We start from the raw sequence: 15,747 nt of genomic DNA, 5'->3' as shown, positions 1-15,747 counted from the left end.
GCTGCTAACATTTTGTTGTCACAATGCGACACAGCACACAACTCTTTGGCAAATAAATCTCTCTGTACCTACAGGTGCGCCACAGGAAAAGATGGTGAGGAGGATAAATACACGGATAGGTTTCATGTACACAAGTCTACAGGGAAACTCATTCACACATTAACAAGGTATCCTGGGGGAGGTGAAAAACTACTGTGAAGGCACCCACCCTGAACACACGCGGGAACACATCGCCATCTGCAATGAAGACAAACTGCTCGTCTTGATAAACAGCCCTGCGGCCGTTCTTAGTCATGAAGAAACTGCATGAAACAAACAGACTCTTGCAGAAAATGCAAACCTGTGTATTTACCTTCATGTGTTTGTGAATCAGCTACATTTGAATCACTTACAAATGCACATCATGTACATGTTTAATGCATATTTAACAAGCTGCGTATCATACACAAGTCACTGATTCTGATGGGGGATGTCTAAATCTGCTATGCATCACTGTATACATCCGTGGACTGTTTCCTGGAAGAGACATGCACATTTATTATTTATCCTGTTCAACTTTATTTTAAAGGCAAGTCAAGTAGGGTTGCATGATATGGGAATGGAAAAAATGTAATTGATTTTTTTTTTCCTAGGAATAAACTTGATTTGAACAATATAACAATAAATATAATAATAATAATAATAATAATAATAATAATAATAATAATAATAATGATGAATTAATGAATAATATAACAATTGGAATAATACTATTTTAAGGTAAATAATTTAAGGAAAATATTTTATATTTATGTCTTTGTGTAGATTTTTTTTAATGATCAAGCCTTTATTTTGGCAGAAAAAAAGAGGAAAAAAGGCCCTGCTAAGCAATAACAAGTGGCACATTGCATTCTGAAAAGCACATTATATCCGACCCAAACTCAAATTCTGAAATGGAGTTCGCATGGAATGAAATGTGCTACAAACCAAACTTCAGATAATGATTTTCCACCATCAAATGTACATATTGCTGTGCTCTACTATAAAGTGCAGTACAAATTTATTAACTAACATCCCAATTTCAAAATTGTTTTAATTTATATTTCAGCCTACAGTTTAATTCTTCTCCTGAAAGACTAAAATCATGCAGATTAAGAACTCCATGCAGAAATAACTCCAGCACCGTTGCCAAGTTTTGCCAATCTTGAATACCTTTGCTACATCAGCTTCAAGACTTCAATTCTATTTCTAGAAGGGGCAATGCCTCCAAATGATCTTCCAGAGGTCGGTGTTCACTATTAAAATTGTGTTTCGAGGAGGATCCAAGACTAATCTGGCATTCAAATAAAATAAACTGTACAGATACTAGTGAACAACATAGCCTTATAACTGGATCTAGACTATATGCCAGACCGACAGATAGACATATCTGGAGCATACTCTGTGTGTACAAAATTTCAAACGGTATAAGTAAGCTTTGAATTTGGTTTGGCTGTTAAAAAATGTATATTGTATATTATAAATTTGTGATAATATTCAGATAACATCAAAAGGCAGTTAAAAAACATCTTTCTTTTATGAATACTAGACTACAGTACATTACAGTACTTTAAAACAAAACACTAATTTTATATACTCTTTACAATTTATTTGCCAGAATCTTTGTATTAGTAGTAGTGAATTGAGAATTAGTCCTTTGAATTTAACCCATATGAAGTATACAATCACACAGCAGAGAGAGAGTGCTGTTCATTTACTCCCCCCACATTTAAATCCTGCTGGTACAGGGAATCACACCTAAAACCATTCCCTAATCATTAGGACAGAAATCAAACTTGCGTTTCTGAACTGGCATGTGGTTAATTATGATCTATATGGGTATGGGTTTTGTATTTGTATTGATTGATAGATAAATGCAAATGTAAGATTCTGGATATAACTTAAAAGGGGAGGGTGATGCTGTGGTCATACTAAAAGACTGTTTACATCTTTTACGATTTTGACATAAGGACAACAAATCCAAGTATTTTCTGTGGTGTGACAGTCCTGGATGTGGAAATCTCACAAAATCTCTCAAGACTTAAAGAAAAAAAAGAAATAAACAAATAAATATTTGGTCTGTTACCACAAATTGACAAGCTGATCCTCCGTCCAAATCCATTTCACTTTGAGCGTCTTCTGTCAAGCTTGCTTTCTGATAGGATATCATTTAGTTTCAGGTGATCATCTCTGGCTCGTATGCGTGTTTGTCTTCAGGCTTCCCCAACACATCAGGATTTCAGATCCTAAATATTCAACATGATCAAAATCAGCACGATTATCATGTGCTGTGTACTCAGCATTAGGCTAGATTCACAAGCCCTGGATATACTCTGCCTAATTTATTTTATGGAAGCAGGCATATTCAGAAGGAGGGCTTGATTTGCTGATCCAAGTGTGTTTAATCAGAGTTGGAGCTTAAAGCTGCGGTGACACTGGAGTTTGAGCTTGCGAAATACTGTCTAACGTTGCTGCAATAAGGGGCGGGATTAAACAAGACGACTAGACATTTAAAAAAGCGAGCAATTGGTCCATATTTAATATTTCTGTCCAGAGAGGTCATGTTTTGATCCTCGATTGGTCTCACGTAGTCAAGTGATGCGATTTCGCAGGTCAGAGTTCACCATGCTTGAACTTTGCATTGCAGCGAACTGCCAAACTAGACGGACAACTTGCGTTTCCGGTCTAATGCATTCACGTGCGTTTGAATGGAAGACACGATCTGAGAGAATCGCAGATGAGTTGCCGATACCCAGAGAAATTTGGCATGCTAATTATCTGGACCTGTCTGCGATTCGAATCATTCCATGTGAAATGTGTTCTGATTGAAAATAACATCGCCGATCTCCTACAGCCAATGAGAGTGCAGCATTCACTAGTATGGGTATCTGCAGGTCAGCGGAAGGATGGGTAGAAGTTAAAAGTGCTTCGTTTCAGTCTATTTGGACCCAAAAGTCCAAAAGAAATGGAGGAAAAACTAGTGTCTGTTTGACGTTTCATTGAGCAATATCACAAACGAGTCGAAAAAGAAAAAAGGTTTGAGAGAAATTGTTAATTCCCTTCAAAAGCGAGTGTGAGCAAAACAAGTACATTTTCTACCCCATCTAACGGCTTCTTTTCCATTACGTAGTTAAAGGAGCATGAAACCCCCCACTTTGGTTCAAGTCTATGTCATAATTTTTTCAAAAAATGCTTCAAAGTGGGCATGGAGTGCTGCGAGCAAGGGAGGAGTGGGCATGGTCGGCATAGCAAGCTAAAAATAGGGGAGCGAACAACTTGTCAGTTGGCTCACAAAATGGTGATACAAACCATGAGGAGACCTATGATTTTACAGTTTACAAAGTTAAAATGGAAAGAAATAAACAATAATTTAATGCCCTGCTACATATGTTATTCGTAATTTCATATACGCTTAACCACAATTTGCTATATCAATATAAAGATAATCATGTAAACACTATAAATGAGGAGGACTTCTCTCCTCCTCAATCCCCGGGTCTGAATGCAGACACAATAGATTGGAGTGCAGCAGGTCTCTTTCCCTGTCTATTCCAACCATTAGCCCTGCCGGTAATCTGAAGCATTATAAAAATAGGCAAATACAGTAGCACGGATATAGGCAAAGTGTCTGAATGGTAACAAACTCAACTGATAAAAGACAAAGTCTGCAATCCTCCAATTCTCTTACAGCTCTCCCGACAAAAACGCTTACTGCAAACCATCAGCTCTTACAGCATCTCGGAGAAAAACATGCAACAAACCCTGTGAATCATGGAAACAAACATGACCCCGTGAACGGCTAAATACTGTTTGCCATGTTTGGACGCGGTCTCACCCAGTCACTGGGTCTCACTTGGCAGGCGTGCCTTGCCTCCGGAAAGCACGTGCTCTTCTGAATAATTAAGCAGGGTCTTCTCATAGGATAAGAAAACTCCAATATGAATAATAATGAGAACCCTAGCTAGACACTAGCAGATTCGCGCTACATCACAGATTTTGATCCCGCCCCAAAAATAATTTTAAACCCAGAAGATGAAATTAGCTAACAAAAGACAATCACAATTGTCTCCACAATTAAATCTAACAGGTGCTAACCTTGTCTTAACTGATGCTCAACACACACAAATCTGTTAAAATGTAAAAAAAAAAAAGTACACAAGGGTGTCTTGAACCTTTAAAAACAAAAGATATACAACATGACTCTGCGCTGTTTCCATGTCATTTCTCGTGTGTGTTTGGTTGTGAGACGTAGTTTGCATACCAAGACTAAGTTGTCAGCGATTATTCCTATTGTAAAGCCATGGAGTGTAAAACCGTCTGTCGCTGATCCATCCCACAGTGTATGCAGTGTGAAAACATCTGTGACGTGACTCAGAGCGCATCCCAAACCTCGACATAATTTGTATGTCTACCTCATCAAACATGCTTGTCTCAATCAACAGAGCATTAGTAGACTCATCAAGACCTGAAATGGGTGTTAAATATTAAAGCCTATAAAACTTGTAGGAGAGTAAAGGTTTGGGAAGCAAGATATTTCTATTTTTTTTTTTAAATGCGTTCATTATTTTTAGGGATAAATTCTCAAGATTTTTAGGGATAAGTTCTCAAGAGGGAGAAGCACCAGTACAATACAAATCTTCACATTGAATACTAAAGTAGCAGGATACCCCAAAGTAAACCATTCACATTTCTCAACACCCACACTCAGGAATAGGAGCATGATGGGAATTTTGTCTGCTCCACTTTATGTTCAGCAAATAGCCTGGCAGTAGTGCCTTCTATATATATTTGTGTTTATCCATCTCAGGCTCCACATTCACCGTGATTCCATCTTACAGTTGAGATTACCTGAATTTTCTTCTTATTACCTGATCTTTTTTCCCCCACAGAGGCAGTCATGGTGTAGGTGTATGCATGACCTGAGGGCTCTCCAGAGACATGACGAAATTGTGGAACCTTTGGTGAAACAACTGCCATGTACTTGCAAAAAATACAAGTGTAACCTTTGTTCTTGTTCTTCGCAACCAAGAACAATACGCCTTGGGCTTCAGTGTTTTGCCTTAACACATAATGAATGACCCTGGAACAAAGATTCCACAGCACCTCTCATAAGCAAAGTCACATGACAGACATACATGCACAAGCGTCTTTGACTCTCAATAGAGGGACTGGATCCGTCAAGGTCCATCGCTTCTTTTGAAAGTCCAGTTTTATAATGGAATCTGCTGAAATGTGACATGAAGCCTGGATGTGGATGAATGAACAGAGATAAATAAGAGTCCAAACACCTCCAAGTGGCTTAAAAAACCTTGATGACCTTGGAAGGATTATACAGAAACAGAATTGTTAAGCACACAATACAAAGCCAAATTATTTTACCCCTTTAATGTATTTTAAAGTTCAGTTGAAATCTTTTCCATTCTGGGAAGTGAGTTTGACGTCACCTCACACTTAAGTTTCTCATCAAATCTTCCAACCAATCAAATGCTCTCTCTCTCTCTCTCTCTCTCTCTCTCCCTTGCATCATTCTCACTGGCAGAGCTGGGCCAAAAACAAGACTCTACTGGCTGTTTTTCATTTTAAAGGGGGAGGAGCTACTCTTTGTTTCAGTTCAAATTACATCACAAATCAAACAAAAACGCACATTTCACATACTCCAACGGACTCTTAAAAGGGATGTAGATAATTTTTCAGTTAGTAAATGTTGTTATATGTTGTGTGGGTCACATCCCTGGCCAAATTCACTCGCAGCACTGACTTATGATAATTGAAGAAAGAGAAAATCCACAAATGGTTTAATTTATGTTTAGTTAGCTAGCATAATAGCTACCCTAATGCCAAGTTCACACTGCACAATTTTAGACCTGATTTTCATTCACCCCCCCATTTTTATGAAACTGCTGACGAATGGCTGAAAACATTGTGAAGATGCATTCTACGAGAGTCTAAAACGTGTTGCCAATACTGGTAAAAAACTTTGAATGCTTGCTGAAATCCTGCTGTGTGAAAAGAGTTCTGACTGAAAACATATTGGCGATAACCTACAGGCTCCAGCCAATGAGAGATGCAGGACAACAGGGAGTTTGGTGAAGGAGTTACAGACCACAACATAAGTAACATGGATTTCTTTCTAAAAAAGGCTCATTCTCAATCCATTTAGACCTAAGAATTGAAGGAAGGTTTAATGGGAGCACCTATGTCTTTCTGTTTCATCTGAGCTGTGCTACAGCAGTATTATTTGTAGTGCATGCAAAAAAACTGAGCTTATATGTGGTTTTGCGCAATTTCCTTATCACATCTCATGTGCATCTAGTTTGGACAGTACAAGTCCACAACCACCTCAAGCGAGTGTTAAAACTTTTTTTGCGTATTAAGTGATTTTTATATGAAGTCTGGCATTTCCGTCACTCTTTTCTCCAAAATGTGCCTAACGCAGGATGATGGAAACCCAGCTATTATTGACGCTGACAGTACAGAATGGCTCTTTCTACATTTTTGACATAGAAACATCACTTCATTTTGACTTTCCTACCAAAAGCATCCCTAATCCTAATCAGCCTATATGCTTTTTGACAACTTAATTTGATGTAGGTCTTTTTTATATATATATATCCTTCCAAGCTGTTCACATACTGGCATGAGTGTTAAAAATTGTCCAATGTTAACAACACTGATTATATATTTCAAACTCAAACACAAAGCAAACCAACTTCTCTACCCACATGCAAAACTCCAGCCAGAGAAATTTCATAGAACGATGTTAAATGCGACCGTACCTTTATTTGTGTAAAAAGAGCCAAATTGGGCAAAAGTGTGCAGGGTAATGAGCATCAGTCGCAATGATTTACTCCAGGTCTTTTAACACATCTGTGGAAGACGTGGAGAGTTCATTTACGTGTATTCTTTGGGAAGGGGATGCGACTCGTTTAAAGCGGGGTAATTAGTGGGCAACCCTGTGTGTCAATGATGAAAACGGGAAGAAAGAGCAGCTGATTGGAGAGCCCTCATTCCAACACTTCCTGTCTGAATGCTTGCGAGAACCGAACCCATCTGTTTAAACAATGCACAATTACCAGCATTTAAACAGCTAAATTCGTTAAAGTGATTAGTCCTGTGTTTACCATAAGCAACACTCTGTACACAAGATAACAGGCTCATCTGCATATGCTAATTAGGGCAATTAGATATGCTCCACAGAGTCATTTCTATTCAGCCAACCTACAGGCAGTTTTGGGAGATTATCACAAATAATGAAATAATTCAATCAATCACATAAAGGCTAATATATGCGCAACAAATGGCAAGGGGCAGCCCGAGCGACACATTTAATGTCACAAACAGCAGAAATAAACCTGGTCAACAGCGGTCAGCCCTACTTTCTGGAAATTAACCACTTCCCGATTACTAAATGATAATGATAAACCAGAATAAAATATACTGTATGGTACACTAACCGACAAAAGTCTTGTCGTCTAACAAATTATAACTTGATTTCTAGGTGATCATTTGGAAAAGTGGCAGAAGGTAGATTTTTGGAAGACCTATTGTAACCAGCATGGACCCAAGATTCTCTCAGAAATCAGTCAAGTTTGGTGAAGGAAAAATCATGGTTTGGGGTTTCATTCAGTATGGGGGCGTGCAGAGTGGATGGTAACATCAACAGCCTGAGGTATCAAGACATTTGTGCTGCCCATTACATTACAAACCACAGGAGAGGGCAAATTTATCAGCAGGATAGCACTCCTTCCTATACTTTAGCCTCCACATCAAAGTTCCTGAAAGCAAAGAAGGTCAAGGTGCTCCAGGATTGGCCAGCCCAGTCACAAAACATGAATATTATTGAGCATGTCTGGAATAAGATAAATGTGGAGGCATTGAAGATTAATCCAAAGAATCTTAATGAACTCTGGGAGTGCCGAATGAATGCTTTCTTTGCCATTCCAGATGACTTTCTTAATAAGTTATTTAAATCATTGCAGAGATGTATGGATGCATTCCTCCAAGCTCATAGGCGTCATGCACAATGTTAATTCTTTGTCCACTGCACTGTGACTTTATATTCTATACTGTACATTATTTCTGTTAAGTGACAAGAAGCAAAGTCAAACCTTACTGTCCTAATTAAATAATAAAAAATCAAGGCATGATCATACTTTATTTGGTAAAGCGTAATCCAGAGGACTAAGTTACTATCTGTTGTGCCTAACTTTTGTCAGGTAGTGTATATATACAGTATATACTGTATATATGTATACAAATACATTTAATTCACTGTATATATGTATACAAATACATTTAATTCAACATGTACACAATGACATCACTTATTTATTAAATAACTGCAGACTAACTATGCTTATATATAATAACTTTAACTGTTAAAATCTATTAGTTACTAGTTAATTAGTTAAAGTTATTAGTAGCTATTAAATTTATGGTAACTAATGACCTTAACCTTTCTGATTTTGATTGTAATTTGAAACAATAATTATTGTGAAAAGCACAATACAAATAACCTTGAATTGAATATAAGCCATTATACTTTCTGAATCTATAAGTAGAGTATTAAGTAGAAATATTACTACAATTAAAAAGAAGTGTTTACTTTTACAATACATTTTATTTGTCTACACTTTAATACTGTGAAATCCCCCGTGAAAGTAACGTGTGCTTTATCATTACAGATATACTGCAGTTGTGGAGCATTAGAATCATCTCTGCTCTTCTCTACATTGGCGAGGTTGCAGGGACAGGAGGAAGATAAACAGAGGTGATCTTTTTTATTCGGGTTATTTAGATGGTAAGTGGGCAAAGATGAAAGTGTGTATTTTTCCGCAGTGTTGCTTTCAGCTGTCGGCCGCATGTTGAAAAGAATAAAGCATTGATTCTTTCCTCCCTTCATCCCTGAAGTTATTAATCTGGGTCTGCAGTGTGGATGAATGCACAAGCGCATCAGTTTTATTTGATGCTCCGATGCGTTATCAGTAACAGATATTCAACTGCAAACTGTCATCATATCACATAAATACAGCAAGAAGTCTCCAGTTTAAAAATACTGATTTTGTCTAGATCTAGTATGTCTAGATCAGCGTTAGACAGACTCATCTGAAGATTCAAAATTATATTAATAATACCAAACTAGATATATGCTGCTTTAAAGTCAGCACGGGTTAAGGTTATGATCGTCCCTATTGTTATATTCCTCCCTATTGTGATGAAACAGTGAAGGGATTTTGTCCAGTTGTGTGATTGACAGGCTGATGACATTGAAAGAGGAAGGTGAGGTTATGATGATGTAACGATTTGAGTGGACATGATATCTATTTTACTTTTTACTCTCCACTCTTAAGCTTAAAAATAGCTAGAAAAACATGTTGGAGAATTATTGTAGTCTATTAATATCTAACTGTTTTCAAGTAATGTTTATCTTATTTGTTTTGTATTCATTATGATAGGACCGTATGAAAACAGGAAACAAAGTTGGAGGGGGATGGGGGAGTTAGGTTGATGGGATCTTGCCATACCTGTCAAGCGTCCCGTTTTTCCCTGGATTCTACCGTATTTTACTATTCAATCCCACTATCATCCTGTAAAGGTACATGTATTTGCCAGTATTTTTTTATCTTTCTCTAAAGAGCCAATACTCCCTATACACAACACATACCACCATACCACCAAGGGACACCCCTTGTTCTTAAATGTGAATCTGTTCTGTGTTTTCATTTTATTTAGGCATGAAAACACATTAAAATAAATATTAAAATGGTGGGATTCCCTTCCTTTGCGTTATAAGTGCTGTTGCTCCTACTTTGCAATTCTCAAAACATTCCATTCATGTAGCAGTGCATTTCGGTCAGACGCGCTCCATAGTGATAAATAAACGCTGTTTCCCAAACGGATTCTATACACGTCATTTGAAGCGGAGCAAAATTGGACACTCTGGGTTTAGGGTGCGTGCTTAAACAGACATATAAGCATTTATATACAACAAATTTTGTCTTAAATGTGCATAAAAAGTCAGGAAAGCAATCAAATGCCTCCATTATAGATCTGTGTATTTTTTAAAGTGACACCTCTGTATTAAATGTAATCAAATGAAAAATCTAAATGAGAGATTCATTCGCTGCTCTTTAATCAGAATGTTTAAATTATACAGTGAAGAAAAGGTTAATGAGATTTGATAACTTGATTCAATCTTTATAATAGCTATTAACTTTAATAGGCAAAATTTTAATTTATTGTCAGCTTTTTCTAATGTATGCTATTTATTCTATTCTTTGTTAATAATAATAAAAACACATTACTGACCGGTTCAGTACATTTATTTACAACAAAACAGCTATTTTTTTTTACAGGTGTGAATCTCGCAAACCCAGATTTGAATTATTTTACAATTATTAAATAAATAACAGAATTCAATCCTAAATGTAACTGAAAACCAATGTAAAGGCACAACTGGAGTGATTTGCCAAGATCTTCTAGGAAATCTTTTACTGAATATTAATTTCATTTGATAATTCTAAAGAAGACAAAAGCTTCTGTTTTATAGAATTATCTGTTGTCTGAGATCCAACTCTGATGGTCGAGAATTAAGACTTAGCTGTCTCATCATCTCTCCTTTGAAAATAAATCTTACAGGTGCCATGTTTAGTCAAAATAAGACCATCATCACATTAATTATATGCGTAAGAATGGTTTTCTGCACTCATGCATCCGATTGAACTATATTGCTTTCACAAGCGTTGGTCCGGTGGTACATAGAGAATATCATCTCTATTCTGGGATTATCACTTTTAATTAATACACTTTCACATAGTAAAAACAAAGTAAATTGTAACTTTAAGCTTTTACTGGGTCACAGCCAATTTTAATTGTGGCACGTGCCCCAGTAAATGGGATCTAGTGACACCCCTGCTTGTAGCACAATGGCACTACAGTACAGTAAATGCTGGTGCACTGCAAATCAGTGCTGATATTATAACACTAAAAGAAACTAACAATAATTGTGCACTGCAAAAATGTTTTTGTCATGTTTCTAGTCCAACTACAATTTGGAAAATTAACTTTAAATGCTTACAATTTTACATTATTACACTGTAAAATCCAAAAAGTTACTCAAACAATTTGAGGAAACCGATTGCAACAAGCCATTTAAGTTCAAAAACTAATCCCAAGGAGTACTGTGAACTTAATCCATTTGAATAAACGAAGCAATTTGAGCACAGTAAAACCCAATAAATTAAGAGAACTCAAACCAACTGAGTACTGTAAAACCAAATAAGTTAAGGCAACTCAAACTGTTTGAGGAAACAAAATGTTTCAACCATCTGAGTTAAAAACTAATCTATATGAGTACTGTGAACTTACTCCATTTAAGTTGAGATTGAGGTATTTAATTAACTCATTACCTTCAACACTGAGTTCAAAACTCTTTTCAAATGAGCAGAATTAACTTTTAGTCAAGTCAAGTTGACTGTTGGGTTTTACAGTGTATTTTAAAATGGCCAAATAATCTGCCAGTGGGGTCAGTAAAATAATTTTGTTTGCAGCTTGAAGTAAGATTATTTTACTTTCCCCATTGGTTGTTTTATAGAAATATTCACATAATTGTCCTGATTTATTGCTGAAAACAAATTGTTGTTACTTGTCTAGAATACGCTTCTTGATTTAATAATTATTAGATATTTGGACTTGAAACAAAGACAAAAACTGCACACAGGAAAGGTTATTTTACAGTGTGAAATGTAGCATTATTATTTTAATATGTGACTGATTTAAAATATTTTAATTTAATTTTGATTTCTTTAAATGTTTAAAAAAGGAAACTATTATAGATCAATTGGTACTGTATTAATGACAATGAAATTGTTGTTGTTGGTGTTATACTATATGGTACACTCAAAAAAATTGTGTTTGCTGTTTGCTCAAACTACCTATTTTAAATAATTTCTCAAACACAATTCTTGACAGTTTTTTTGGACAACTTAATTCTTTAATGTTTAATCCACCTGAATTTGTAACCCAAAAAAATCATCAGTTAACTCAATTTCTTCATGTTGCCCCAACACAAATCAATTGTGTGGAACCCAGCATTTTTGTAAAGTGTATAAAGTATTTTATTATAATATAGGCCATTTTGAGGGATGTAAACAAAAACAATGGCCCCAACGTATTTCCTGTTTTGTATTTTTTAATTTCTATAGCTTCCGCGAATCCAAAAAGAGCCACATATTGATAAATAATGTTTTAACATTGAGTTATGATTGAATTGCCTCATATCACTGTTACGAAATAGCTTGATAACAAGCAGGTAATGTTCATGGGACAAATGCATGACCACATTGAAAAGTTCTATACTATTTAGCATAACTATTAGTCCGTTTTTTAACCTAAAAATAAAGACAGAAAACTAGTGACATAGGGAGAGAGAGAAAGGGTCTGAAAGGGGTGTGGCCTCTGACACCATCAGCACAAGAAGTGTAATTATAGCATCACCTGATGTCGCCGTAGCAACAGACAGCAGAGGTTGATGTTCTGCTCCTCCGCCGTCAGCAAAACTGTGAACACTTCATCTGATCAGTGTCCAGAGGTGCCATGTTTCCCCCAGCACTATATAACACACAGGCTCATGCTTCAAGAAATAAGACAACACCCGCATACCAGGCCAAAGGACTGCTACATTTACACTGATGGCATTTTCATTCTAAAATGCATAGCTTTTGCTCCTGACATCTAGATGAATTTAATGTTTTCAATTCTTGAAAACAGAGATATTTGGCAATGTTTCCACATCAAACAAGATTGCATCCCTAAAATTCCCATATTGCTCCCATTCCCATGTGGTTGATTATTTATTGAGAACTAAATAATAACATGCTAGAAGCGTTCTCTGTAGATTCTTTTTTGAGTCGTTACCAAAAATAAACCTTCCAAAACCGTTCCTAAGAGCTTAAGGAACCAAAATAAGAACGTTCTCTTTAATAACTTAGAGAAAATATTGTATATACATAAAGAAAATCTTCCTGACTAAACAAGAGAGATTGTTCTGGAAGCCCGTAACTCAAAATACTGACATAAAATTCCAACCTATCCAAAAATGTCTCTCCATTACATTGACTAAATCTGCCGGTGTATATATTTAGCAAAATACCCAGGCACAATCATAAATTTAGTCATTTATGGATCCAGTATGTCCATATACACTCACCGGCCACTTTATTAGTTAACTACCTGCTCGTTAACACAAATTTCTAATCAGCCACCACATGACAGCAACTCAATGCATTTAAGCATGTAGACATGGTCAAGACGATCTGTACAGTAGCTCAAATAACCACTCATTACAACTGACGTATGCAGAAAAGCATCTCTGAAGGCACATTATATTGAACCTTGAGACAGATGGGCTACAGCAGCAGAAGACCACACCGAGTGCCACTCCTGTCAGCTAAGAAAAGGAAACTGAGGCTACAATTCGCAATAGAACATTTGAAATGTTGCCTTGTCTGATGAGTCTTGATTTCTGCTGCGGCATTCGGATGGTAGGTTTAGAATTCGACGTCAACAACATGAAAGCATGGATCCATCTTGCCTTGTATCAATGGTTCAGGCTGGTGGTGGAGTAATTGTGTAGAGGATATTTTCTTGGCACTCTTTGGGCCCATTAGTACCAATTGAGCATCGTGTCAATGCCACAGCCTGCCTGAGTATTGTTGCTGACCATGTCCATCTCTTTATGACCACAGTGTACTCATCTTCTGATGGCTACTTCCAGCAGGATAACACGCCATATCATCTCAGCCTGATTTTTTGAACATGCACGTGTTCACTGCTAAAATGGCCTCCACAGTCACCAGCTCTCAATCCAATTGAGCTCCTTTGGGATGTGATGGAATGGCAGATTCACATTATTGATGTGCAGCCGACAAATCTGCAGCAACTGTGTGATGCTCTTATGTCAATATGGACCAAAATCTCTGAGGAATATGTCTTCCTGGAATCTATGCCATGAAGGATTAAAGCAGTTCTGAAGGCAAAAGGGGGTCCAACCCAGTACTAGTAAGGTGTACCTAATAAGTGGCCAGTGAGTGTATGTAGACTTATTGGACATCGCAGCCTGTACTAAAACAAATATAGTCAGTTGTACAGTCATACAGATCTGACAAATAATGAAGTTTTACATGGATAATGGAACGCCAGTGAAGTACAAAGCCTTATTTGCATACAAAAAAAATAAATAAAAATTCACAAGGTAATATTTGTACACTAAACTACACTCAAAAATTATTATTCTTTCTTTGCTTGTTCAAACTACTTATTTAAAATAATATAAAACAACACAATTCTTGAGATTTCATTGGGACAACATAATTTTTTTATGTTCAATTCACATAAATTTGTTAAAAGTGTTAGGTTAACTTAATCAATTTGTGTTGGGAAAACATGAATGAATTGTGTGGAACCCTGCTTTTTTTACGGTGTATCATGTCTCTGCTGTGTTGTTTATAACTAATGCCATCCCCATTTTTATTTTAGTAATTATTTGTATAAGCACGTTTACTTTTTTCTTCTCTTTTAATAATAATACTGACCAAACCATCTTCTGGATTATACATTTTTTTTTTTACATTAAATTTATAGAACCATATTTAAACCAATATTTGGGTTTGTCTATAATGTACTCAATTTGAGTTAGCATTTCTAGAGTACTATAAGAATGTGTATGTGTAATATCACCATTTTTTAAGTGATCTGTTCTGAATGCACAAACATTTATTTCTTTACAAACATTAAACAAGTATTTTCTGCCAAGATATTCAATACTAGTTGTTTCATTTAATAGTGTTATAATTGGTGTTTTGTCTACACTGCAAAAAATATGACAAAAAGTCAAGACAATAAATATTTTTTATGTTGCTTTAATTTATTTTTATAAGTTATTCAGGTTTCAACTAAATGTTTTAGTTATACACAGTTTAACTTAATATTTGATTTAATATTTGGTCTAACTTAAGATTTGTCAGTTTGCTTGATGCAAGATGAGATGACTAGAAAGTTAAATTGATTCAACAAAAAATAAAAAATAAATAAATAAGGCAACAATATTTTTTTACAGTCTATGAATTACATATGGGCTAAAATATGTTTCTATAATATGACAGCTACTTTTAGCACTCCGGCATGTGTTGTCAGTCGTGAAATGTGGTCGGGGAGCTTTTCTGAAACCAAATAAAAACAGCAGAATGGACGAGGATTATTTCAGTGTTAAAACAGAACCGCGCTAGTGTAAACGCAGCCTTAGTTTTCTTCCTGTCCTGACAGTGAGAGATTAGAGTTGTGTCTAACAAGTCCGCTGAGACAGAAAGCTCACTCTCAGTGTTAGTAAACAGAAAACATGGAAAAGGGAAAAATGCCAGACTGCAACACTACAGCTCTGCATTAAACCAGGTAAGCCGTCTCTCTGTCTAGCAGAGTCGTCAGGTCTGTGGAACAAACCCCAGCCAAAAGACCAATTAAAAACAGTGCAAAAAAAACAGGATACACTAAACACATGCCACTTCCAAATGTAAAATATGGTATACTGATATATAACTTAAAGATTTTCAACTTGAGAATTACTAGCAGTAATCTTAAAAAGTCTGTTTTATAACAGGGTTGCTGCAAGTTTCACAAAGCCAAATTGAAGAATTTTTAAGACCATTATGAATGAATGTCAGACTTATACAGAAC

This window comes from Danio aesculapii, chromosome 4 (genome assembly GCF_903798145.1).
Source record: "Danio aesculapii chromosome 4, fDanAes4.1, whole genome shotgun sequence".
In the NCBI taxonomy this organism is placed as follows: Eukaryota; Metazoa; Chordata; class Actinopteri; order Cypriniformes; family Danionidae; genus Danio; species Danio aesculapii.
The sequence above is the reverse complement of the archived record's forward strand: the minus strand, read 5'-3'. Positions refer to the sequence as shown.